Source organism: Peromyscus californicus, unplaced genomic scaffold (genome assembly GCF_007827085.1).
Source record: "Peromyscus californicus insignis strain IS unplaced genomic scaffold, ASM782708v3 Scaffold_9__1_contigs__length_137607984, whole genome shotgun sequence".
In the NCBI taxonomy this organism is placed as follows: Eukaryota; Metazoa; Chordata; class Mammalia; order Rodentia; family Cricetidae; genus Peromyscus; species Peromyscus californicus.
The window spans coordinates 78,269,140-78,294,977 of record NW_026294617.1 but is presented as its reverse complement, the minus strand read 5'-3'; positions in this window follow the sequence as shown (position 1 = coordinate 78,294,977).

The following is a 25,838-nucleotide window of genomic DNA, read 5'->3' as shown; positions in this document are numbered from 1 at the left end:
TCTCCTTGGGCATATCGTGCATCTATATGAAGGCAAAACACCCATAAACATAAAATTAAAAAAAAACATTCATGCACATTAAAAACACTGTTGGGAAATGCCTTCATGAAACCTATCATGGTGTTTGCTATTTAAACCAGGGGCTCAGTGGATAAAGACACCTGCTGCCAAGCCTTAAAACCTGACTTTAATCCCCTAGAACCACATGTTGGACGGAGAGAATTGATCGCTACAAGTTGTCCTCTGACCTCCATACTTACACCACGACACCGCCCACATATACACCAAAAATCAAATAAAAACTAAGAACGAATAAAAAGTGTGAGCCTACTCCTGTCACCTCTGTGCCCCAAATTCTCCCCTTCTTCTTCATCACACTTGGGGTGAAACCCAGGTTCCAGGCCCTAACCTGCAAGGCCATTCGGGACCTGCTTCCTGTAGCCCTTCCCTCTTCCTCTTGCTTTACCTCACTCTGCATGACCTTGAACTTGACGCCAGATCCCACTTGGAGACTTCTCACCCACTGTTCCTCCGTGTTCTAAGTCTTCATGTGCCACCCTCCCTTGCTCACTGTAATCTCTGTTCCCATGTCACAACCCGTGAGCCATCTTTGTGACCACAGAGACCTCTCACCCTTACTGGTTGCCTTACAGCCAACAAGAACTAAATCTGCCCACAGTTCCGCTGTCGGTCTGTTGGCAGCTGGACCTTTGGGTGGTCCTGGATAGATGGGAAGGGGGCTGGAATGGGCAGGATTCAGGGAGACAAAGGGGAGTAGAGGGTGGCTTGGGATAGTCGCTATTTCCCACTGGCAGGGCGGACTTCAAGTTTTTTAAACATTCCGCTGCATCATGCAACCCATCAGGAACTGGAGCTATGCTAAGCAGATGCAGGCCCTCAACAAACACTTAGTTCAGTACAGAAGGGGAAATGGACAGCAAGAGCAACATTTCTGGAAGCCCAAACAGGTAGTGAGGGGCATGAGGAAGAGAGGTGAAGATGTTCCTGTTGTTGGGATTTGATATCGGAAGCTGGGGAGTGAAGAACGCCCAGTATCCCGCTCTTCAGGGCTCACTTCTTCTTGACACGTGTATGTGTGTGAATGTGTTCACCCGTGGTCAGTGCTTGTGCATGTGTGTGCATGTGCATGTCTCTGCACGTGCATGTGCAGGCCAGAGGTGAGCATGGCATATCAGCCCTGAGGTGACATCCACCTAGTTTTTATGCCACAGGGTTGCTTCTTGGCCTGGTGCTTGCCAAATAAGGTAAAGTGGCCTGCCAGCAGGCCTCAGGAGTCCTTCTGTCTCAGCTTTACCAGGGCTGGGATGGCAGGGTGTGCCTCTGGCTCTTTACACAGGCTCTAGGGATCAGAGTCAGATCCTATGTTTGCATGCAAATACTTTACTGACTGAGCTGTCTCCTGGCGCTTTGTTCCTCTTATACATTCCAGGAAAAGGGGAGGGGGGAGTCTGCTCTTGCTTTGTTTCCCTACTCCATCCCAACAGCCCCCATACCATCATGGTAGCTTCTTGCTTCCCATGTTCAGAAGCACGTGCTTGGTGGATGCTCTGCTTTCTTGAAATTCCCCCTCAAAACATTTACTTATTTACACCGCGTGAGTGTTGTGTGTGTGTGTGTGTGTGTGTGTGTGTGTGTGTGTGTGTGTGTGTGTGTATTTACCACACCACATATGTGGAGGTCTGAGGACAACTTTGTAGACTCAGGTCTCTCTTTCCACCCAGGGAACAAACTCAGGTCATTGGGCTTGGTGGCAGGAGCCTTTACCCACAGGTCTCACCAGCTCTGTCTTGAAATTCTTGAAAGTTCTTGAAGATGGGAACTGCCTTTGCGATATCCCCTGCTTACAATGTAGCTGGACGTGAGGGTACCACTCCATAAAACAAGAAAATAGCCTTCCCAAAGTGCCTGTGTAGCAAAGTGGGACCCATCTCCTAGCTTTAGCTCCTTCAGTGGCCACGCAGGGTTGGGAGAAGACAGAAGATCTGCTTTCTGGATCTCAGACAGGCTCCTCATTTTATTCCCCTGAAGCAGAAAGGAAGAAAGAGAGCTACCGCCATCCAGTGATGCTGGATCCTAGCTGAGGCCTGGGTGGGTAGACTGCATGGGAGCCGAGGAGGAGAAAAGCTGTGTACAAGTCCACACACATCTCTGGGTTTGTTTGTTCTTTTTCCCGTGTATGTTGGTAAGTTGCTCATTGGCTGCAGATATCCTGAATCCCCAGAGTTTCCCTTATAGGACCAGGTTTTGTCCTCCTAGGCCCTGAGCCAGCAGAGGATTGAGAAGAATGGCCATGCTTACCAGGGCTGAGGGGCCTTCCAGGCCCCGGAAGCTCTTATGTTTTCTCCAGCACTCTGAAGTCCCCATGGTGAGTCCCTCTTCCAATTTTCTCAGCATGCTTGACACCATGCAGCCTCAGTAAGTGGTACCCTCCCACTCACCAGCTATTCCTAGGGCTCTGCTATGTGGCAGGTGCCGCTGGCCTGGGAGGAAGCACATGTCTGGATTCTAAACTGCGCCTCCTGCTCTCCTACTTGGCCTCAGGCTCAGCACGCCCACTGTGACTCACACTTCGGCCCAAGCCTAGTTTCCCATCTCATGTCTCTCAGCCGAGCAGACAGCATCACTGTTCGGAGAGGCCATGGAGAGCAGTGGAGGACATCAGACAGACAGACAGACAGACCGCGTGGATTCTAGCTGAAACCTTTGGATGGGTGTGCTGCTTTGTGCCTCAGTTTCCAGGACTGAATGAGCTGTTGTGTAGAGGATAACACGTTAGCTGTTGTTACCAGCTATCCAGGGTTCATCTGACCCTTCCTACCCTTCCAGTTCCCATCAAGTCTTAGCATATGACTTTCTAAAGGGCTGAGGAATCTATTCAGTGCTATCCCTTTTCTGCATGGAAGCCACCATCACCTGCTCAGTGGACTGAACAACTGTCTTTCAACACATGTCTAACCTGTTGTGTTCTCCACACTATAGCTCAACTGAGCTTCCCCCATAACTTGATGCAATCATGCCTCCATGCCTACAAGACACTTAGTCCCCATCTCCTGCTTTTACCCCCCCTCTCCCTACACTCCATTGACCATCTGAACCCTTGTGGCAGGGGATTATCTTGTGCACCATTGGTACCACGCCGTAGCCTCAGCTTCTAGACACCACCGAGAATCTTCGCCGTGAAAATGCTGTCTTCTTTTGGGCTGCTCCAAAGGAAGCATGGGCTACTCCTTTCCCCAAAAGTCTCTATAGGCCTTGCCTGTTTCTGGCCAACCCCTTCTCAGCTTCCCAAGCTCTGCTCTTACCACTTCCCTGACCCAGGGCTTTCTGCTGCCCCACCCAGTGTGAGCCCTCTTCATAGCGAATATCCCTTCCTAGAGCACTTACCGCATGGTAATCAAAACAAGCAGCTGCCAATACACCTATAATTTTGCTTTTACTCGTATGATTGTCTGTGTGCATGCATATAGTGTATGTGTGCTCATGTTTGTGTGTATACATACAGGTACATATGGGTGCATAGATACCTTCTGTGTCCTTCCTTATTGCTTTCTAGTTTATTTTTTCAGACCGGGTTTCTCACTGAACTCACTGGCTGGCCAGCAAACTCTAGGGATCCTTGTGTCAGTAGTTCTTGCCCTCTCCCCTCCAAGCTAGGTTTACAGATGCTCTCTCTCTCACTTGCTCCTGGCTTTTTATGTGGGTTCTGGGGGTCCAAACTTAGGTCCTCATGATTGCATGGCACACACTTTACTCACCAGCCATCTCCCAGCTCCCTGCATGTGTGGTTCTTTGTCAACACCTGTCTAATACAACAGACTGGAAGCGCCATGAGGAGAGGAATGGCTTTGTTTTCATCAACACTCTGTCACAATAGATACAAACCAGCTGGCCTCAGATCAGACACCCAGCGGACAATCAGTGTTTACTCAACTAATAAATGCACAAAGATACAGCCCTTGCTGTCACGCTCTCTACTGGAAGAAATGGGCAGTTAAATGTGCAAAGTCAACACAAAATCAGTGGTGCAGCAGCCGCTGATCAGGAGCACACAAACAACCCAGCTGGTTTGGGGAGATCAGGGTGGTTCCTGGAAGAAGTGTGTGCCAGTTCCTGTCAGGGAATCTGAAAGGAATTTCAGAATTAAGTGACTAAAGTGGAGAAGAGGACACTTGGGAGAGTGGAGGATTTCAAATAAAAAGGTCAGCCTGGTTAATGACTCAGAAATAAAGGCTATGTGGTTCTCAAAACACTTCTCGGCTCTCCTTCCTTCTTTCCAATTCCCATGCGCTCCAGGCTCAGGCCTTGCTTAGGTGATCAGAGTCAGAGGGAACATGGGGCGGAGTCAGGGAATCCATCCTTTGCTGGCCTATGGTGGGCGGGGTGGGTGGGGTGGGGGTTGGGGGTGGGTGGGTGGGGGTGTGTGTGCAACCATCCTGGAACTGACCTGGCATTAACACTGGAGATCCTGTGACCTTGAGAGCCCTCTGGTCCCTTGGTAAAGTGGGAAGTTGGCTCTTCTCTCTGTCAGGCCACCTGGAGAGAAACTAGAGCATCAGAGCATCTTGGAATGAGCTCTGGACTGGAGAAGAGAACTAGAGCCCTGGGCTTGAGTCCCAGCTGCATTCCCCAACAGCCTGGCGTTCCTGGCAAGTGGTGTCCCCAGCTGCCTGAAATGGGCATTTTCTTATTTTCTGTAGCCTTGATGCCAAGGCATTAGGGGACTTGAAGGTATTGCCTTTCCTAAACACAGCATACGACTGTTTTCAGAGCCTGCCTTTGATATGCAAACCAACAAATCCAAAACCCATTTCTCCTGCCTCCTATCTCCTTTACCAAACTCACACACCGAGCCAGGGCTTAGAAAACAGACCCCTTTACGGTCTAGAACTGCTGAAATGATCCAAACTACCCACTCCAAACTTCTTCAACACACCTGGCCTCGCTTTCCCAGGTCTTCTGAAAACCGAACAAGGGCTCTGGGCCACGCTCTATTTCCCCCCCACTTCCGCCTCCTGGCCAACTCTGTCCCATGTGTCCTGTTTCTAGAGATCTTCGAGTTTAAGCTTCTTCCCTGACAATTGTTTACACATCTTACTATGCCTAATGAAAACACTTTCAGGTAGATCGCAACATATTCCCTCTTCTGATCAAGCCTTCCTGTCTCATGTGGTGGTTGGAAGGGCCTTGTGAGATAATGTCTAGGAAAGCGATTCATTAGCTTTGAAGTACATTTTTATTATCATTCTTTTCCAGGCCGTTTAGTCTGAAAATATTGGAAATCCCTAAGGAGCCCTGTGGAGGATGCAGGGAGGCCCTTCCTGAGAGGCTGCCCGGGGTCACTGGCCATGGCCTCTTTCCTGTGAGTGATCTGCCTGCCAGGCAGCAGCAGCTGAGGCCCATTTGGACAGCAGCCTCCTGGACTCCTGGTCTGGCTGTCTTCTCTCCAGCTTGCACCTCCTTTTTCTTTCACCGGGGGCAACAAACACTGGGAATTTAGAGGAATTAAACCGGTCTATAAAATGTATGTCTGAGCGAGAACGCTTCTCATTCCTTGTGTAAGCATGCACACCACAGAGCAGGGCTTCCAGAGTGTTCCTCCAAGAAAAACACATGCAAACTGTTAAAGCCAGAGGCAAGAGCACTGGGCGGGACCTCCTCGTAAAAGCAGGAGACTGCATCGTCCTTTCTCAGATGTCTTCCTGGAAACTATCGCTTCTCCAGCCGCGGGCTGTTTACTCTGGTTTACCCAGCCGGGTGGTTCACCTCACCATAGCCATCATGTATGACCTGCGACTACCTTGCAGGCCCTCAGGCTGGGAGGTAAAATCCCAGACTGGCCAGGGGTACTTATGTGGTTCTGTGGCTTCGTGAGTACTAAGTGGGCGTGACAGTAGCTGGTAGAGCCTTGAGATAGTATTGCCAGCTTAAACACAGGCTGCCCGAACACTACATGGGGTATACTTGCACCAAAAAAAAAAAAAAAAAAAAAGTGCATGTTTGTCTGAAATTCAAATTTAACTGGACATCCGGCGTTTTTATTTGCTAAGTCTGGTGACCTAACTCGACTGCCCATTTCTGAATTTTTTTTTTTTAATTTCCTGAGAAGAGCAGGCTCATTCCCTCTGTTTCCTAAGGAGACTAAAAGGTCTTGTCTTCTTGTCTCCTGTTGCAAAGATCAATAGCTTCCTAAGCATGTCAGGTGGACTCTGGGAGTGACCTGCTCTGAGGTCTTTAACTAGTTAGACTTAATGAGCATATGCCGAATGTGGGATTGGAAAGCAATCAGACTGTGAACCTTGCAAGGTCTTGAAGAGTGCTTGGAGGCACAGAAGCTGTGTGGGGGTGAATTTTGGGAGGGGCTCTGTCTGGGCAATTTGTGCTCTAGGGCTTACCATCGTGCTGCTGAGGGCGGGGTGTTAGAGCTCATCCCCTTTACTTCTTTTGGCACTGCGGTCTTCGCTACCGTCCTGTGCAGCCTGGTGCATCTATTTGTATCTAGAAATTTCTAAAGACGGAGGTCGGGGGTGGGAAGGAGATGTTGACAACTTCTGTCTCTTTTCCTGGACTTGAAGAGAGGGCTTTTGTGGTGAACTAGGTGGGCTAGGTTGGGAGAAGAGAAGACAATTCAAGAGGAAACACTCCACAGAAGAAGGAGGTGGGAAGACACAGAGCTCAGTGAGTGCCTCTCCTAGACAGTACCATCAGAGAATCATTTTGACCATGGCCCACCTGGAAGAGGGCTCTGTTCACTGTGAGTTGTGCATTAGGACCACGCAGTTCTTCTAGGCAGCCTCAGGACAGGCAGTCTGTTATTACCTGAGGAACACCAACATTGGGTAGACAATGGCGCAGTCTGTGTCGGCATGTGTGGAGACAGAAATCTGGGACTGGGGTTCAGCTCGAGTGATGACGTCAGTCCGTATACCAAGACCTTCCTTGGTGCACACTTAGCCATGCCTGCAAGTTGGAAGCAGCTGAGGTGGAGAGGGGACAGGTTGATGCTTCGTGGTCTGGAGGTCGACCAGTTCCCTTATGTCAGGGCTCCTTGTCTTAGTTCAGGAGAGCAAAGGGAAGGAGTGAGTGATTTGGAGATGAGGTTCATAAGTGGGGTGCATGAATGGTAAGAGTTAGTGAACATAGTAGCATGTAGGTATGTATACTTGTATACGTGTTTGTGTAAGCTCTTGGAACACTTGGAGATGACACATTCTTAGCAAATGTCGGAACCCCAACTTGGTGGGCTCAGGGTTGATATCATTTAGTTACTCTGTTTGATGAGAGTCAAGATTATGACACACCTAAGTGGCAGGAACTCTCCATTTGAATGCAAGCTGGTACCAGGTTGAACCTCTTTTAATTAAACTTCTTTCAAGAACAGATTAAACTTCCCAGTTGGAAGATCTTGTTCGGCTTCACCAGTTCCCATCTGCCATGAATGTAAAGAATAGGAAAGGGAAGTGGAGTCAGGGGCAGACTTAGAAAATTAGCATATTTCTGGGTGGATGTAGCTTTAATCTGAGACAGAGGAATGTAGGCTGGGTTTCAGCCCGGTCACCTCCTCAAATGTGTACCTCAGCACAACCCTACCTTTATGTATGTATGTATGTATGTATGTATGTATGTATGTATGTATGTAGTTATGTGTGTATCTGTTTGTCTGTTTGTTTGTTTGGTTTTGGTTTTTTGAGACAGGGTCTTGGCTGTCCTGGAACTCACTCTGTTGACCAGGCTGTCCGTCAACTCAGAGATCTGTCTGCTTCTGCCTTCCAAGTACTGGGATTAGAGGTGTGCATCACCACATCTGGTACAAACTTACATTAAATAAAGAAAGTTCTAGAGCATCGCTGCCACTGGCTTATCATGGGACTGTTTTAGTAACAGCATTAGTAAACACTCAGCATACGCATAATATGAATCCAAGGACATTAAATATGTATCACTCGAGCCTCACTCCGGGTCTTTGCAGATGTGAAGCAAGGCCTCTTGCCAAGACGGAGATAGTGGAGTGAGGTTTGTTGACTGTCATCCTGCTGTTTGGGCAGACATGGAAGGATCACAGCCTCTGAGTGGGACTGATGGATCAAAGGTCAAAACAAGCTGTGAAAGATCAGTGAGGAAATTCAATCGAGGAAGAGAGCAAAGAAGAGAAGTTTAGGGAAGTGGAGTCACACAGGAGGCTGGTACCCAACACTGGTCTGCACTCTGCTTTAGGAGAAGGGAAGCCACAGACATCATCAGCCCTGAGCTGTAATTAATAGTAAGTAATAGTAAGGAGATTATCAAAACCATTTTCAAAATTTCTAGCATCTCTCAGACTTAAAGTTCAGCAGAAGCAGGACTATTCATGAAGCTAAGAGAAAAGGAAATGGTCTCCCTCAGTGTTTGAAGAGCCACTTGTCCCAGGTCCCATGGTACGTCAGCCAGAACTGAATCCCAACAGCATGGTTCCAGAATCCAAGCTCTCCGACAACTCCATTTGTTGCCTCCATGAGAGCTGGTGTTCTTGCCAAGTGTTTGTTGAATGGACATGTGAGTGACCAATGATCAGAGCAGGCATGCAGGAGTTTCCGAAGAGATAGGACCATGGTTTGGACCTGTGACTTCTGGTCTCATAGGACTTGCTTACGGATGGAGTGTTCATGCCTCAGGATTTTGTATCAACAATAACCATTTCATACTCCCAAGCATCAAAGCCAACTAATTTCAAAACACATCCACTCATGGGGCTGGAGAGATGACCCAATCATCAAGGGCATGTACTGCTCTTGCAGAGGACATAGGTTCAGTTCCCAGCACCCACACCAAGCATCGTAGTGGCTCACAATCACCTGTGACTCAAGCTTCAGGGGATTCAGTGTCCTCTTCTGGACTCCGAGGGACCCTGCACTCACATGTGTGCATTAGCCTCACCCCCATGTAGACACAATTAAAAATAAAATAAATATTAAAAAAATAGATTCATGAGAGACACCACATAGATACCTTCCCTTTGTCCTGTAAACCTGAGGATTTGGTTGGAATCAATGTGATCTGAATGGAATTTCATACTTAGTTATGGGATTTTCCACAAAAGTTCTCTCTCTCTCTCTCTCTCTCTCTCTCTCTCTCTCTCTCTCTCTCTCTCTTTTCTCTCTCTCTCTTTCTGTGTGTGTTCCTCTCTCCCTCCCTCTCTTTCTCTCACAACCTCTCTCTCTCAAACTTAGGTGAACACAGAGATTGATGCTGGAGTTGGTCAGCTTTAACAGTTGGAGAGAGGAAATGCTATTCTAAGTGTAAAACTGCTTATAAAATCCTTATAGTAATTGGAAAGAAATTGGCAACCTTAACAGCCAAGTCTCAGCTCAGTTCACTCTTCATTAGATAAAAGTCCTTCAAATATGACAAGTATTCAAAGAGAACCTCGCTCAGCATGGATGGGAAGAATTTAACCCAAGGCCAACAGGAAGGAAGCCAATGGCCTTGAACCGTGAAAGTCCCAAGAGCTCCATAATCAGACTCATATTTTCACCAAATGGCATATGAAATGCATGTAGAATCTCTTAAGCTAAATGTCTGAAGCAAATCCAGTTTGGAATCTGCTAATGCTTTAACTGGACACCACTTTTACTTCTCTCATGTCCACGCTGTCCCTTTAGAGTTAGGTGGGAAGGTGTGATTTTCCATGTTTTGAGGTTAAGAACACAGACACAGAGCTTCCCTTCCATAGAGGAGATTACCAAAGCTTTAAGTGAATGGGAACCCTCATGAGAACAAAGGGACCCAGTACTGAAGCCTGGGCCTTCTGAGTTCTCACGGTCTACCTTCTGACCTCTGTTCCCCTCCGCCCGAATCCCCTCAGTTTGCACAGCACCCAACAGAGGTTGAAGGATTATGAAGACAAAAGAGAGGTCATGCTCTAGCGCCACACCTCCCAGGGAAGCTGCAATCCTTGTTGGTGGGAAGGACTCACCATGTAGAACCTTTCTTTGCAGTATGCAGTTCCGTTCACCGTGACTTCGTAGGAGGCTTATCCGGTCATGTACCTTAGCCTTTTCGCTCTTTCCTCCTCCTTCTGTCATGGTGTGGGTGCATCCAGGGTTCTCCACTTTTGTCCTGTGGGTGTGGAGGACCAAGGAGGCTGCTACCAGAGACACATGAACTGTCTAGAATATGCCAATTCGAACCTCACTGACTTTCCTGGCGTGATCATGAGGATGAAAACATATCCATAGTGCCTACCACTCTTCCTAGCTTGTTGATTTTGAGTGCCACTTCCCTTTTCATTAATTTACTCATTTGGCAGCTTGAGAGCCTGCTGAGCATCCAACCCTGTTCTTGGTAGTGGGAACACAGCATCAGACAAAACAGTCAAGAGTCCTGCTCCTTAATGGAGCTTACATTTAGGCTCAGAAATAGATTGTTAAAAAATAACTGTAGTGTGTAATAAATACGATGAAAAATCAGATGACATGACAATGATTGATCCTAGAAGTCCTCTCCAAGGAGGCGACATTTACATTGAATTCTGGAAGATCAGAGGGGCCAGCTCTGTAATTGTGCAGACACTGAGAACTTCGGGTACAGGGACTGTCAGATGACCAGTGTGACTCGGGCACAGCGAGGGAGGCTCCAGGCACAGGGGAGAGGTTGGAGGCAAAGACATCCAGATCACTTAAGCCTCAGGTACTGTGGTATGGTATGGTAGGAGCAGCAGCCTGAAGGGAGTGGCCTCACTGTCCATACATCTATGAAGGCTATGAGGTAGGCACGCCCCACCCCCTTTCTTAATTTCTCTCTCTCTCTGTATATATATGAGCTAACAGAAGTGTGCCTTCAATATAAAAAAAAAAGGCAGTCAACTGAATTACAGGGAAATATGGATAAGACAAAAATTGTTCTTCAAGATTTTAATGTATAGCTCTCAGGGGAAGAGATGGGGAAGCAGATAATTGTAAAGCACACAGAGTTAGAGATGATCCGAAAATCCTGTCCACAAGTACATACTAGTGTAGAGATACTATACAATACTAGCGTATGCACTGGTTTTGAGAGAACAGCCCGTGTGTGACATCACTAAGGAAACCCGAGGAAGTCAGGTGGCCAGTGTTGTTCCAACTGTGTCCTGTAACAAGAAAGAAGTTAGCCAGAAGAAAAAAAAGACTCGATTTTTATCTTAATTTTTAAGATGACTTTAATCACACTGTTAGATGTCTGTAATGAAGTACCCATTTGTTTTTCTTAAAGTTTGTGTAGTTTTCTTAAAACAGTAATTTGGGATGGAGAGAGGTGGTTCAGTGGTTAAGAGTATAGATTGCAGAGGATCCAAGTCTGGTCCCCAGCACCCCTATCAAGTGGCTCACAATCACTTGTAACAGCAGCTCTAGGGATGCCCTCTTCCGGCCTCTGTGGGCACCAGCATTCACATGCCAGTACGGGTGCCCTCCCCCTGAGTTTTAAAAACAGAAACAAAATCTTTCACTGTTTTAATAACTTTACATTTTCCTGGGCAGTTTTCCGGTGCTTTGTTTGTTAAAGAGACCACAGTTCCCCAAAGGTCCTGCTGTTGTTGGCTGAAGACATTACCAGTGCATTGAAAGGTTAAGGGTTGCTGTTCTTGTCCCCGTCCTTCAAGAAAATCTCAGGCTACTGATCTGCATGGCATCTGTGTGATCACTGCCACTACTTCTGTGCTAGATGGTGCCATCATAATCTCAGGTTTCTTACACATGTGAGGTTAGTGTGCTGTCCCTGTTTAAGTGGTAGAGGGTACCCCGAGACTAGATTGGTCACAAGTCTGTAGTTGGTATGTTCAGGACGGACTGGCAAGGTGCCTATAAGGAGTGATTGATGACGAGAGCCTTTGTAGGCAGTCATGGTAGAGGCACAGGCATTTCTGTAGTCCCCAGCTTGTGGACAGGCACCTTGGGATCCTAGCTTCAGGTCTCCCTATGGAGGAATCCACTTTAGGCTCCTAACCAACACTGTGTCTTCCTCCCCCTTCTCAGAGGCAGACAATGCCTCTCTCCACGCTGTGATGTCTAAGGCAATGGGGAGGGTAAGCGGACAAGGGAATATTGCTGGGTCATATCCAGAGCCTTACTTTTCCTTTCCAGGCCCTACTGCATCCTTTCTTGTCCTATTTTTTTTTTATTTATTTATTTGTTTGTTTTGTTTGCCCCCAGCTGATCTCAATGGCTCGAAAATCCTGGGTTTCTTCATTTCCTGGCTTCCCTTTCCGCTCAGCCAGTCATAGATACTAGCTGCAGATAGAAGAACAGTAAAGGACAGACCATTTAATGTCCCCGTTTCCCCTGACGTTGCAAAAGTGCTGTCGATTCCATGTCTCTGTACAAACACAGCCTCTGCTAGTCAGCCGCTTCACCACGGAACCTACTTTCATTACTCAGGTAACACCCCTTTCCCATTTTATCAGTTTGAGCCTGAGGATGGTATTGGTCCTTCCTGCTGCTCACCTCCAGGTATATCCTGTGGCCTTACCCAGACCTCTGTAAACAGAAGCTTAATAAATGCCTATGAGTCTCTTGCAAGAGTGCCCTCTTTTCTTGCCAAGCCTTGAAGGAAAGGACTAAGGCAAAAGGTGCTAAGCAAAGGTGGGGTAAGTATAGGGAGAGAGAGAGAGAGAGAGAGAGAGAGAGAGAGAGAGAGAGAGAGAGAGAGAAGAGAGTGAGCAGAAAGATAAAGTATACTGTGATTTGACCTGGGAAGAAAGGCCTTGCTACTTCACCATGGCCTTGGTGTTTTTTCATCTTGAACTAGACATTATGTTCTGTTCTCTGAGATAGAGAAGGCTTAGATTAAGGCCTAGAGAGATAAAGAGGCTACAGACTTCCAGGGGACACTCAAAGGTAGGTTCTGCTCTTGGGGCCAAAGTGTTTGTAGAAGCCCACTGGCCTGTGGGAAAGTTGGCCATGTTTCTCAGAAGGAAAAAAGAGAGAGAGAAAGACTCTGTGTTCTTACCAAGGACAGAACAACAGATTGCTGATGAAGGCAAGAAAGTCACTGATGAGACTGGCCATTGTTCATATCCATAGGTCTGAGTTTTCGTTTGCTTTGTGTCGATGTGTTAAAGACCAGGAATAAGAGCAGCTTGAGGAGGAAAGGAGTTATTTGGCTCACACGTCTGCATCCCAGCGCACCACTGAGGGAAGTCAGGGCAGAAGCTTAGGCAGGACCATGGCGGATATCCACTTACTGGCTTGCTCCCCAATCTCTCTACTCTGCTTGCTTTGGTATCAAATCAAAGTGTTTTCACTAATCAAACCTTGACTGTTGGTGGGGACTTTCCTGAGCCCCCTGCTTTTCTCTTGCCTGCACTCGGTCTCGGAGGGTGCAGTGTGATGGGTACAGGACCTCAGAAAACAGTCCAAGTGTCGGCACCTGGTGTTGGCAAACTTCGGAAGGTATTTCTGCACGAAGCCAAGGACTTCCAGCAAAGCTGACCATTCCCATTTTATATTATCTTCCCTTGAATGCTATTACTATTACTTGCATAAAAGCCCTTCTAATTCGATATACTTATGGAAAAGAGTACACTATTCTAGAACAGTCTTCATATCATTGCTCTGCTAAAAACATTATGTGGTGAGCAGGAGCCATAGTTACAAACACATAAACGCCCAGCCCCTTTTGGGGATTTCCTTTAAGAATGGCTCCTGAAGTGTTCGATAACAATCCACCACTAGTATCCACAGAACCTGAGACTGTTCTCATTTACTCTTCACAAGGACCCTAGGAGTAGGGGCTGTCCTTAAAACGTCACTTAAAGTGGAGGAAAGTAAGGTCCCCAAAGAAAATTATATTGGCAGATTTTCAAAAAGCAAATAGTGGGGAGATGTGGGAGAAGAAGGAGAGGAAGGAAGAGAGAAAGAGAGAGAGAGAGAGAGAGAGAGAGAGAGAGAGAGAGAGAGAGAGACTATGCTTTACAGCAATGTTCTTTTGCTTGTTTTGTTTTTGTACCACATAATTAAAAAATGAGTTAAAAGTAGACTATGTGAATGGGTGTGTAAAATGTGGCAGCCATTTTTGTGTATACTCTGTCCCCCACAGTCCTTCCAGTTCTACACCAAGTTTATGGTTTGTAATATTTATTACAACAGGAAATGGCTAACTGCTGTACATCCGTAAGACGAGAATCTAGAAAGCAGTGAAAAGAACAAAGCTAGCCCTAACAAACATTTGTCCTTCTACCCACAGGTAAGTGTAGTCCTCTCCCCTCATCAAGAAAACTTCTCTTTGCAACAGACGGAGACCACTACAGAAAACCACAGCCAATCAAAATGCAGAGCTGTGGAGCCCAGTCCCAAAGGATATATCCACAAAGCACTCCCGCATCCAAGGCTCAGGGAACATTTCAGAATATGGGGCGGAAAGACTGTAAGAGCCAGGAGATCAGAGAGTTTGCTGTGAGATTGTGTCTCTCTTACCGTAAAGTCTCACCAGTGTGACCTCCCAGATGTGAGCTGAGTGGAGCACACCATACCCACTCCCCACTCTCTTTCAGATTCATGGTGCCTGACATCACTCATGCATTGAAAGATTAAGGAGCTCAGTCCATATCCCTGTCCTTCAAGAAAGTCTCAGGCTACTGATCTGCATGGAATCTGTGGTCACTGCTACTACTTCTGTGCTAAGCAGTGCCATGAGCCCATGTTTCTTACAAATGTGAGGTTAGTATGTTATCCTCTTTAAGTACTAGAAGGTACCCAGACCTGAAATTTGTCATAAGTCTGCATTGGTATGTTCAGGGTGGGCTGGCAGGTAAAGATGGCATCAATTCAAATCTAAGGCTATGAGGTAGTCTCTCTCTGTCTCGCTCTGTCTCTCTCTGTCTCTCTCTCTCTCTCTTTCAAATCAGTACAAAGATCCTAGGCCTGTTCTCATTTGCTAAGACTTGCTGGCGGCGAGCACAGACATTAAACAGAATACTCAGCCCAACTCTGGAGCCTTTGGAGAGAGGGATTCAAGGGGGAAAGAGAAGTGTTCGTACTGTTGACAAGAGTTAGCCTCACACACCATGACTCTTCCTGAGAGCTGGGGCCAACAGATGGCGAGTTTGTCAGTGTTGTTTTTATTCCTCTATTTCCTGTATTTTAAAATATGACACATGTCATGTGTTTCGAATAGTTTGTTAACATATAATAAGCAATAGACGTTAGTGTTTGGTGAGGTTTAGCATAAGCGCATACCCATGAAACTGTTACAACAATCAAGATAACGAGCATATCCGTTCTCCTCTCCTGCACAGTAGTCTTTCCCCCTGTCTAGCCCCTCTCTCTCACTTATCCAGCCTCTCACATTTCAATTGATATTTTAAGGATTTATTCTATTTTATTTATGAGTACCTGCAGAGGCCTGATGAGGGTGTCAGGTCCCCAGGAGCTGGAGTTACAGGGAATTGTGAGGTTTGTGATGTGGGTCCTGGAAGCTGAATTTGGATCCTCAGGAAGAGCATCACATGCTCTTAAACACCAACCATCTCTCCAGCCCCCAGCCTCTCACATTTAAACCACCATTCATCTGCTCTCTGTTACCATAGATCTCTTTACATTTTTCTAGAATTCAGTTCTATTTCGTCTGCCTTCTTTCAAGCAGAAGAATTATCCTAAGATTCATCTGCAGTGTTGAATGTTTTACAAGGTTTATTTCTTTTCATGCTTGAAAATCTTGGAAAGAAAAGACTTTGTCCTTTGTTTTCTTTTGGATGCTTCCTAGTTTTCAATTAAGCTTTAGCCCATTTCTGTCTGGGGCTCATTTTTTGAGCCAGTTTTGAAGATGGTATGAGGTTATAGATTGAAATCAGTGCTTTGGTGCAGAGAGCTGATGTTCTGAGAGATGCTTGTTCAGAAGATGCATTTCTATAGCAAACTGCATTTGCATTTTTTGTTGGGAGTCAACCAATCTCTTGTGCAAGTTGTCTCTTGATATTTGCAAGGCATTAGATTCAGACCCCCATGGATACCCAAGCCCTTGGATGTTCAAGTACCCTAGGTCACTACGCCACGTCCCTGGGTGTGAACCTGTGGACACTGAAGGCTGGTGGTGCGTAAAGGCCCTTGTTTATGGATTAATTTTCTGCTGTCTGTGATTTCACTGACTGGTTTGTATGTCTTGACATCAGTGCCACACTTTCCTGATCATTGTAGCTTTATAATACATTTTGAACTGAGCAATAGAAGCTCTCCAACTTTGTTCTCTTGTCTTGGAGTTGCTTTGGTTAGGCTAAGTCCTTTACGTTTTATATAAATTCTATGCTTGTTAATTTTTAACAAAAACAAACAGGATTTTAACTGGAGTTCTTTTAAATCTGTCGAAGAAATGTGTGAAAACGGATGTTTTAACAGTATAGACATACCTCAGGGATATTCTGCACTTGCTTCCAAACAGTTATGGTTAAGGTAAAGAGAGTGTGGCAATAAAATGAGTCACACAATTGTTTTCATTTTCTGGTGCACATAGAAGCTATGTTTATATTTTATAAAGTATGAAATACATCTGTGTTTGGAAGCAATGTATATAACTTAGTTAAATTAAGCTTTATTGCTTCAAAAATAGTTAGCAATCAGCTGTGCCTTTAGCAAGTCATTATTTTTTTTCCAGTCTTGGGAATTTCTTAAAAGAAGACCACAATAAAGTTTATTGCACTGATTGGTTCTTCCGTTAATGAAAGATTTCTCTCTGGCATGTAATATTGTTTACCTACAGCAAAACTTCTTCCAAAATTAAAGTCAATATCCTCAAACTGAGCAATTGTTCTATCAACTAAAGTGATGTAGTATTCTAAATCTTCCATTATTGATTCAACAGTGCTCACTGTGTCTTTATCTGGAGTAGATTCCATCTTAAGTTTCTTTCTTTCTTTTTTTTGGTGGCAGTGGCGGAGGTGGGGGTAGGGTGCTGGAAAGATGGTTCAGTGGTTAAGAGCACTGGCTGCTCTTGCAGAGGACTCAGGTTTTATTTGAAGGACTCACATGGTGGCTCATAACTGCCTGTAACTCCAGTTCCAGGAGACCCAATGCCCCCTTATAGCCTCTGCAGGGACAAGGCACACATGTGGTACATAGACAAACATGCAAGCAAACACCCATAAACATTAAAAAATATATATTACCCCCCTACCCCCACTAAATTCTTAACTAGACAAAGGAAACAGAGAGAAGCCTCTATGTCGGGTCAAGTGTTCAGGTGGAGTGGTGGATTTAGGGTCTGTAGTTGGGCGACACCTGTACAAATAGAGTCATGAAAAAGTCTCCTACAGAGTGGCTGTAAAGTGAGGTCTTTGGACCAACCACATGAGCATCCTTTGAGGATTTTCTAAAAACACTGGTTTTTGAGCCACATTGCAGACACTCTGGAGAGTGAGTCCAGCTCTCATTGCATTACACGCCCCCCCCCCCCCCCGCCCCCCAGGACTGAAGCATGCTCAAGGTTGAGAACAGCCTCTGTAGTGCAGTTGCAACCCAAAGCAACAACTGAAGACTTGCAAAAATGTGTTCCAGGAAGAGAATCGTGGTGCTACACACAGCCCAGTGGAAGCTGAGTATTGCATTACAAAATCTCAAAAAGCAACCCTGGCAAGCCTTGAAAAGCAATACAGGGATTTGCTTGAGGTCTCTCGGGATTGGTTACCAAGGAGATTATGGGCTAACCTTCCCAAGCTCTTTTTCAATCTCCCTTCCACCTCCAGGAGTCCCGTTCCTCACACACAGCAAGTGTAGACTCGGCTTTTTCTGCTTATGCATGAGAAGCAACTTCTTATCTAATGAAGTTCTCTTCTCGCGACTGCAGCAATTCAGTTCCATATTCCGAACCCACCTCTTATTCGCCTCTTGCATTCCTACCACATCCGAAGTTACTTCTCCCACGGTAGTTTCCATCCCCACTAAGGTATCCATGAGAGCTGGGTTACCTCCTCTGAAGGCTAGTAGTATTTTGACCTCCTCCTGTGAGTCAGAAATGTTCTTTAATGACATTTATGACTGTTCTAGAATGATGATTCCTATTCAGGAGATTTTCAATTTGCTTTGCCCAGATCAGTCATCATCCATAGTAGCTGCTGCCTTATGATGTGGTTTCTTAAATAATGTCTTGAAAATCAAAATTATTCCTTGATTCATAGGATTCAGAATGGATATTACAGTAGCAGGCATTAAAACTGTATCAACATCCCTGTACATTCCCATCTGGGCCCTTGGGTGGCCAGGCACATTGTCAATGTTGTAATAATTTGAAGGAGATCTTTTTCTGAGAAGTAGGTCTCAACAGTGGGCTTAACATAGTCAATAAGCGACACTGTACACAGACATGCCGTCATCCAAGCTTCCTGTGCTGCCTAGAAAGCACAGCCAGGGTAGATGGAGATGGATTGCTGAAGGTCCTTGGGTTTTCAGAATGGTAGCGAGTACTGGCTTTAACTTCAAGTCACCAGTTGTATTAGCTGCTACCAATAGAGTCTGCCGGTGCCCTAAAGCTTGTGTGGGGCTCTATGGCATCTCCTTCCGGTATAAAACACCTAGTCTACATTGAGAGTCTGCTTTCCAGTTTGCAGCAGCTTCCCTGGAGGCGTGTGCTGCTCTGCCTTGCACCCCTTTCTTGAAATCTCAGGAGCCAATCTGGTTGTCAGTCAGTCTTCTGTCTTTCCTTCTGTAGCTTTCTTGCATCTCTCAGTCTTCATAGAATTAAAAATGGCCAGAGCTTGGCTTTGGATAAGGCTTTGGTTGTTGGAATTGTGGCTGGTTTGTCAACTCGATGAAACCCACCAGCACATAGAACCCCACTTCCTTCAATAACCTTCCTTTTCCATCCATGACTTGGCCAACGGGCACAAGAGGTCCATCTTGGCTCCTGACTTTCCACTGACTTTCATAGTTTCTACCTGTGGATTTAAAGAGAATCTTCCTCTCATGAGAACACTTGGAGGCCACTGTTACTATCTGACCAACCCAACTTCAATCTTGTTGTGTCTCAGGGAATAAGAAGGGCCAAGAAAGAGAGAGAGCAGGAATGGGAGGGGTGGGAGCTGGTGACAGGAGCAGTGAGAAAGGAAACACACTTATAGGTGAGGTTCATTATCTTGCATGGGTATAGTGTGTGCGCCCCCAAACAACCACAGGGTATGCTAACAGTCACTGATCACTGCAAGCCATCACAGAATAATAGTGAAAACTTCTAATTTTGTGAGAATTACTAAAACATGATGTAAATGGTGCTATTGGAATATGGGATGAATAGACACAGGTTTACTGAAAACCTTTGATTTATAAAAACAAAAACCCCTTACTGTCTGTGAAAATTAATAAGGCAAAGCACAGTGAATCAAGACATGCATATATTAGATCTTTCAGTCCCATAACCTGGTATATGTTTGTCTCTTAGGTTGTCTATAAATTCTCTTTTCAACATGGTTAAAATTTTACAGTATGGGTCTTGCATGTGTATTGTTAAATGTGTCCCAAAGTATTTCATATTTTTATGCTACTGTAAATCATATTTTTAATTTCCATTTCCAGCAGCCTGTTTCTAACACATACAAATATATGTATGTAATATTTTATATATTGATTCTCTACTTTGAGATTTGCTAAGCTCATCAGTTATTTGAAGATAGGCTTTTGTAGAATCCTCAAGATTTCCAAAGTATATGATTTCCAACAAAGACAATTTCAACATAAATCTAGCTTACTTCTCCAATTTATATGTGTTTATTTCTTTTTTCTGGGCATATTGCTGGCTAGGACATCCAATACCATGTTGATCAGAAGTAAGATCGAACATCTTTGTCTTTATATGGTCTTAGGGGAAATAATTTAGTCTTTCAAAATTAAATGCTAAGTATGTATCTCCCCCATAGAGTCCCTCTATCAGGTTAAAGTCACACATACATCTAGATTGCTGAGAATTTTTTTTAAAATCCTAAATGGGTATTTTTCTTTCCCTAATTTTCCCCATGCCTGTTGAATGATTTTATAATTTTTCTTTTTGAGTTTATATTACATGGTAGCTACCTTGATTGGTTTTGAATGTTAGTCTAATTTTGTATTCATAGAAAAGCCCCACTCACCTAACCATGGTGCACTACCCTTTTTATATCCAGCTGCTCCTTTGTTATGAAGGGGTTAGATCTTGGTAAACCCATCATAAGTTGAAATGATTATGATTTGAAAATGTTTCTATGGCCAGGAAATAAAGATATACACTTTCATGATATCATGGCTTAGCCACACAGTGCTCTGAAGACTGTCATTGTTCACCCTTATTACCATATGACTGACTTTGATCTGCAGCTCTCACACAGCCCAGCATCTCAAGGGAATATCATAATGTACGTTGCTAGTCTACAGGTGGCTATGGTAGCACATGTCTGCAACCATAGTACTTAGAAGGCTGAGGCAGGAGGATCTTGAGTTCAAAACTAACCTAGACTGCATAGAGACACACTGTGTCACTAAAATAAAAACAAACACATCGAAAGCCCAGAAAAGATAAAAATTCAAAATATTGTTTCTGTTGAATGTGTATCATCTTTCCATTGTCATAAAGTTGAAAAACATTTAAGCTGAACCATCATACGTCAGAGACTTTCCATAGTATAAATAAATAAAAAGACCAAGATCAAATGAATCAGGGACATGGAACACAAAAGAAGTTATGGGAAAAAATCATGATGCAAAATAATATTCCTTATCTTTAAAGGTGATCGTATTCATCTTAACAATGCCACTATAGGCTGGGTTGCTTTAAAAACATAAATATTAATAATCTCTTACAGCTATGGACTTTTATTTGCCTACATTTTTATGTGAATTTTGCATGGATTTTACAATGGGCATTGCTCTACAGTTTTCTTTCTTTGTTTTATCAATTACTTTTAGGTAGACAGATTTGATGTAATCAGTTTTGTCAATATTCCTTTTATAGATGAAGTCAAAGAGAAAGACAGAATCTTTGAGAGGTTTGAGTGCATTACTGAAGCCCATAACACTGTGAGACCCATATATTTAGCCCAATATTTCATGTAATAATTCATATATATATATATAAAGTTATAGAGATAAAGAACAGAAATGAAATCCATAAAATTTTAATAGTTTCCCACATAGAACTAAGAGTTACCAGACATTTCAGAAAGTCTTCAAAATAGTAAAAAAAAAAAAAAAAAGATAAGAAAAGAAACAAATTGAAAATAAGTTATTTTTAAAAAAGACTGGAGAAAGAAGAAAATTATTAGAAATTCTAATTTTTTCATAATGACTTCATAATATATTATAATCAGTTCTAAAGGTCAAGATCAAGTGAAAGAGGGTCAATGGTGGAACACAAAAGAAGTTATGGGAAAAAATCATGATGCAAAATAATATTCTTTATCTTTAAAGGTGAGCGTGTTCGTCTTAACCGGTCACTTCAGGCTGGGTTGCTTAAGGAACACAAAGAGTGATCTTTCTCACAGATATGGAGGTTAGAAGCAGGATATGAAGATGTTCACAGGTTGGTTTCCTCTTGGATCTTAGCTCCTCGGCTTGCAGTGACTACGTCCACACTTAGCCTTTCTTTCGAATAGTGACATCCCTGGTCCCTGGTGTCTCTTCCTCTTTCCATAAGGATGTGAGTCCTATTAGATTTTGCCCCACTCTTACAATAATTGCCTTTTAAAAGTTTTATAGTCCAAATATGGTTACACTGGGTATTTGTACTTGTATTTATACTTGGACTTCTACATATACATTTGGAGTGATATGCAATTAATCTCCTAACAGTGAATAATTGCAAACCAGTGGCTGTAGTGAATGCAGTGAGAATCAAATTCTTACTGTTTATTTTAGGAACTTCATTGAAGAGTTTAAAATGCTAACTTTACTCCAGGGGAGGATCTGCATAGGCAGAGGTAGAATGAGAGACACATTTCAGCAAGGAAAGAAAGGGGTCAAAGGTTATTATTCTATGAGGTGCAGACCTGGGTGCTGAGAACTGAACTCAGGTCCTCTGCAAGAACAGCAAGAGCTCTTAATCACGGAGCCATCTCTCTAGACCTTGCTATTACTCTGAATAGGTAAACTAAGAAATACTGATAGTAGATTATTGCTCCAGAATAACAGGATAAAAAGTTAGAAAAAATTTAGAAATGGTTAACCATACAAAGTATCAATAGAATTAAGAAGTCTCCTTTTTTTTTTAAATTTAAGTCTTTCCTTACTACTTGACCATCTCCACATACTTGATTTAAACTTAGCAACAGCAATAACAAACCATTATTATGTAAAGAAAATAAAAGTACCACGGCACCTTCACTTAGGTTCCTCTTCAATGTTTTATAAAATAGGCTTACTTTTGAAATTTGGGACTAATACTTAGAACTTAAATTCTCTTTTAGTGTTTTCTATTTTCTTTGTGGGAATTTGGGGGGAAAGCATGAATTTTATGATCTTGAATTCTTTTTGATACAAGATCTCAATATTTAGTCAATGCTGGCTTCTAACTTTATAGATATCCATGACAGCCTCAAACTCATGACCTTGCTGCCCCAGTCTCCCGAATGCTGGAATTATAGGCATGCGACACTTTGACCAGGCTCATCTGAACCTCTCTTCTGTGTACAGTTCAGGACCATTAAATACGTCTTTCCTGGGGTTTGGCTGTGTCAAACTCTGTCATCCAAATACAATATGACCATTACCACCTGGAAACCACTTGAGACTCTCGTAAGAGTGGATCCATTAAAATACTCCCTCCTGGAGGGAGGCGAAGGCACATGGTGCCCACAAAATGCCCTGTGTGGTGGTTTGAGTGAGAATGGCCCCCACAGGCTCATCTTTGAGTGTTTAGTCATCAGCCGGTAGGCTGTTTGGGAAAGATGGAGAGATGTGGTCTTGTTAAGTCGGTGTGCCCTTGTTGCGGTAGGTGTGTCACTGGGAAGGGGCTCTGAGGTTTCAAAAGCCCACTCTAGGCCCAGGGTCTCTCTCAGAATGCAGCTCTCAGCTTCTCTTCCAGCAGCACGCCCGCGATGCATGCCGCCGGGCTCCCCGCTGCCATTGTGATAATGGGTTATCGTGGTGAAACCGGCTAAGCAAGCCCCCGATTGAATGCTCTCTTGTATAAGAGGTGCTGTGGTCATGGTGTCTCTTCACAGCAATAGAACAGTGACTCAGACACCACACCTCTCCAGTGGCTGGTGTGAGCAGAGGCGCTTCTTTGACAGGGGAGCTTTGCGTAGGTTTCTCTCGCTGTTCTGTAATCCCCCACTAATGCTCCTGTCAGAAACCTCAGTTCAACCCATTGGTTCATGCAGCTAGACTTGGGTGGAAGTGTTTCTTAGGCTTTGTGTCTGGCACTCTTCGCATCTCCCCAGGAAAGGCCATGACACATCTGACATCCGAGCAGGGGCCTGACAGAAACAGAGGAAGAATCAGGAGCCTGGTGTTTATGGCCAACTGAAGCAGCAGCAGTAGCAGCAGCAGCAGCAGCAGCAGCAATTGAACCCCCTGAGGAAGGACCCAGTGTCCTTCCTTCCGCTGTTTTTGTCTGTTCAGGCCCCCTATCTACTGGATGGTGCCATTCAAATTCAGAGTGGGTCTTATAAACTCAACATGCCAACCCACATGCCATGCTTCCAAATAAATAAACACAAACATGCCCACGTATATGCTTTACCGATTTTCTAGGTGTCATTCAAGGCAGTGGATAACCAAAATCAACCAACACACTACATACAGAATCAGAACATCACATAGTACATAAATACAAAATTTATTCTACAAGATCTCCAGAGAGGAATTCCGGGTAAGACTGTGTGCTAAAAGCTGTCTGTGTGCAATGCGGTGAAGATGAGTCAGGAGAAGAGAGTAGACGTTACTCCAAAGAGAGACCGGAAGAGCACTCGGAATTCACAAAGGGCTGGGTGGTAGGAGAGCTGACAAGCTTGGGTGAACAGAAGGGATGACACAGCAAACCTTGCCATGCACAGCTGCAACTGTGTGGCTGCCCAGCAGGGAGAGGGGACACAGCCTCACCCCAAAGATAAACCAGGTAGCCTTGGTGAAGAGCCTGGCAGTCAGCCCTACCCACAGGACCAGCTCGTAGTTCTGTAAGCCTCAACTCCAGCTGTGGGTTTTGGTGAGACAGTGACTCCTTTTGTGGGATGCATCAGCAGAGAAGGAATTCCATTTTGTCACCGCCCTTGGCTTAGAGGGCTGTGGCCAGATGCCATCGAAGAGGGAACCGATGGTTCAAAACTGGTCTACTCTGGAGACCTGAGATCAGCGAACAATCCTAAGTCAGAGAGCCGCAAGTCTACCTGCCACGGCCCTGAGGGACATGGGGAGATGTGCCTGTGGGGAGCAGTCACAGAGACTGCAGGACTGGATGTTGGCAAGCCAAACAGAGAGCAGGCACAGTGAGGCTCAGCTCAGGCAGAGAAGGGTGCAGGGGGAGGTAGCCCCACACTCTACGGTTAGGAGCAAACCCCATCAACTGGTAGTTCTAAGCCTGAGACCATTAGGTGGATGGACAGCTAAAGCCACTTATCTGGCATGCGGTTTACTGCTGTAGAGACCAAGAACTCTCAAGTTCCAGAAGACTTCTGTGCCCTGCCAGCAAGGTGATCTAATGCTCAGTGTGTCTTGGAATCATGGAGGCAGGTCTGCCCGTGCACATCTTAGTGCTACATTTGTTTCCTCTATTCCAGGACAACAGGATGACTCTGTACACCAGTTAGAACATTAGCTGCCACAGGGTGGAGAAACCAGAGAATACCGGGAGGGAGGGCGGGAGACCCTTTCCCGACCACAGGTTACAAAAACAGAGTGTGGCCAGCTGAGGCCTCTGGTAGCCAACAGCAGATCTGTCTACGTCTAGTTCAGCAGACAGACATGGTTGGAGATCCGATTAGGGATGTGTTGGCAAGGTGTGTCAGAAGCCTGGGGGAAGTGAGACTCTGCACGAGTTTACGCTTCTGGAGGGAATTGACAGTTGAAGAGGAACTCCAAGGAAAATCCCCTCAGTTGGTCTAGATCTGGAGATGTCTCCTGGTCCTCAGAGTCTGCCTATTTCCTGTCTTCCAACAGGGCCAAGAGAATCACTGGCCACTGAGTCTACTCTTGAGTTTGGGAGAGTCTCTTGGAGGAAGGTGGTGTGAAGCTGAACCCAGCACTTTGACCTTTGGGGAAACCAATGACCTCTAGAGTAGGGTAGAGCTCCCGACCTCACATGGCCCCTAACTCTGTTGTCCATCTAGGGGCTGTCTTAAGGCATGTACTATGTGCCAGGGGCTTAGAAGCGTTTTCATATGTGGGTAAGTTTAATCTTTGATCTTTGGGCTGTAAAGTACTGTTATGCCCACTTTGCAGAAAGATCAGAAACTTGGGATGATCACAAACCTTACCCTGGATCTGACATCTGGGGGATTTCATGCTAGAATTGAACACCTCTGTCTTTCCAGACAGGCTTTCTTTTCACCTGTTTTATGCCGTATGGAGAGGAAGAAGTGGATTTAACTATTGAACGCCATTGGAACAAAAGGTCTCAGAGGGCAGGTAGTAGGCTGAACATTAGCTGTTTGCCAGTTCTCGCCAAACCTCCTCACAGGCAAGTGAGGTCAATCTGCAAAGCCACCTGGTGTGGGAGTCTTTCTTTTGAGTGCCACCAGCTGTATCTGGGTGGTAAGTTCCAGTAACTCCTGTCAGAGCAGGTGCTGACTGGGCCGGTTGTAAGCATAGCTTCCCCAGCTTCTCTCTGGCCACTCCCAGAGCATCATGGGATTAGAGATGCTATGAACTGAAATCTACTTAGTAGTCTTCCTCTCTCTCCCCACCTCTTCCTCTTTGTTTTCC